This window comes from Coffea arabica, chromosome 4e (assembly GCF_036785885.1).
Source record: "Coffea arabica cultivar ET-39 chromosome 4e, Coffea Arabica ET-39 HiFi, whole genome shotgun sequence".
Classification (NCBI taxonomy): Eukaryota; Viridiplantae; Streptophyta; class Magnoliopsida; order Gentianales; family Rubiaceae; genus Coffea; species Coffea arabica.
This window is the reverse complement of record NC_092317.1, coordinates 43,621,276-43,623,903: the sequence shown is the minus strand read 5'-3', so window position 1 is coordinate 43,623,903 and position 2,628 is coordinate 43,621,276.

Sequence of the window (2,628 nt, the reverse complement as noted above, 5' to 3'; positions counted from 1 at the left end):
CGACCCGATATATACCCTAAACTACTAGTTGATCTGTATACTTGCAGTGAACGGGTGTAATTCGGTATTTTTTAGCTTGCATGTATGTAAAATACCCGTCACACTTGCTCATTGAAAATCCATTTAACAATCATTGTAAAGTATTTAACATTCAAACAATCATTCACAAACATTCGACATAGTCATTTATTGCACAAACATGCAAGGAACACTCACCATCTTGTGTTTCTCTAATTCACTCTTAACACTTCTAATCACTTAATCTCTCTAGCATCACACCCGTTCTCGTCCACCAAATATAATACGCACATCTCACTAATTGATCACACTACCTTAATATACTACGAAACTTAACATGCACCAAATTATAAAAGGGAAAAGATAAAAATCTTGACTCAACCATTAAAATCACCATAAAATTAGGGCAAGTAAAGTAAAATAAAAGAAAATGTAACTTAACTTTTTTTTTTCAAAAATAAGAGAAAAAATAAAAGAATTTTTGGGTCCTCACATATAGGGAAATCAAAGAATTAGGTTTTTGAATCCTTAAAGAATAGTGTAAACAGCAAATTGCAGGGATGGAAAGGAAAACTACTATATCAAGCAGTCAAGGAAGTGCTTTTGAAAGCAGTGGTAATGGCCTTACCTAACTACACAGTGTCTTGTTTCAAGCTTCCACAAGGATTATGCAGAGATATATGCAAACAAATTGCCAACTTCTGGTGGGGAAAAGATGACTAGAAAAGGAAAGTTCATTGGGAAAATGAAGTAGCATAACTGAGGTAAAGGGGAAAAGAGGGCTAGGATTTAGGGATTTGGAGCATTGTAGCGCAACACTACTAGCAAAGCAGCTATGGTGAAATGAAGCCAAATCTGTTAGTGTGCAAAATATATGAGAAATGAATATGCACTTAATAGGGTGGCAGCACCCTCAACTTCCTCTATTTGGAAAAGTTTACTCAATGCAAAAGAGGTCATACTAAAGAGACTGGAAAAGAGTAGGGGATGGAAAAATGTGAAGATTTGGGAAGATAGATGGGTCCCAAACACAAAGGAAGGGAGGATAGAACTAGACAGAAGTCAACAAACAGACATACACTAGGTATGTCAGCTAATGAATGAAGGAACATGAAATAAAGAACTGTTGGGGAGTTTGTTCAATAGAAAAAGTTGTAGAAAACATCAGCAACATACCAATTAGTTTCTACCAAAGAAAAGACAAATGGTTTTGAAAATTCTCCAAATCTGGAGAATACACAATCAAATTTGGCTATGTAGTGGCAAGAGAGTTGGCAGCAGTGAAGAACAACACTAAGCAATAGACAAACAAGCTGCCAGGGAGGAAAGGAAAGTGTATGGAAACAGCTCTGGGGATTTAAAGTGAAACACAAATTGAAACACTTCATGTCGAAGTGTTTACAAAACTGCCTACCGGTGAATGAAGTGATAAATAGGACTGGCAATGGGGAAAATTTTCCTACAACTGTGGAGAAGGACTAGAAACGCTAGAGAATATGTTTTTTGAATGTGAAAAGGCAAAGACAATTTAGAAGCTGGCCACAGTCAATTAGGAGGGACTAAAAGACCTCCAATTCAACTTATGGAGATGGTAGGAAGGAATACTTTAGGCAAGGGAACGACCTGAAGGTGAGGACCATATAGACCCGACAATTAACATCCTATGACAAAAATAGAAAGAGAGGAATAGAGTAACACATGGGCAAGAGGTAGGGAAGGAACTGACTTGTGTGCAAAGGACACAATAGGAATGGTAGGAGTTCAAGAAAGTTGAGGAAGAAGATAGAAGAGAGAGCATTGCTAAAACAACTCAAGCTCAACCAAATAGGAGCTGGAAGCCTCCTGAACAAGGAATTATTAAACTGAATGTTGATGCTGCCTCAACATCTTAAAGACACAGAACAGGAAGAGGAATAGTAGCCAAAAATAGTAGAGGTTATAAAAGCCTGGGCACTAGAGGAACAAAAAAAAAAGGTGATCCTCTCATTGAAGAGGCATTGACAATACGAAATGCTTTGATCATGGGCAAAGAGACAGGATGGAGAAAAATTGAGGTTCAGTTTGACTGCAAAAGCTTAGTGGAGAAAATCAACTCAAGAAACAGCACAGACAGCAGCATTGAGAGCATTTTGAAAGACATACAGGACTTGAGTGAGTTGTTTGACCAATGCACATTCTCTTTTGTGCACAGATCAGGAAATGAAGTTTGTCATATGCTACCAAAATTTGCATTGAAGCTAGTTAATGATGTTGTATGGGATATTAGTTTCCCAAATAGGATCAAGGAACTTGCACAGATAGATTATAGAACAGTTGTCCCTTTTTGTAACTAATACTTGTACTATCAAGTTTAAATGATATAATATATTGCCGTTTGACAAAAAAAATAAATGAGAAGAATACAAAACTTACCAAAGAGATTTTGGTTTAGTGGATAATATTAAGGTCTCAGAACATAGAGGTCTTGAGTTCAAATTCTTCCTTATAATCAAATCTCTTGGTTTTCAAGGGTATGCATTAAGCATATGTCTTTGATCGAATACCTATAAGAAAGTGTTATGAATCATTGGTTTCAATTTTTAGTCACAAAGAAGAAAAATGGGGCAAAAG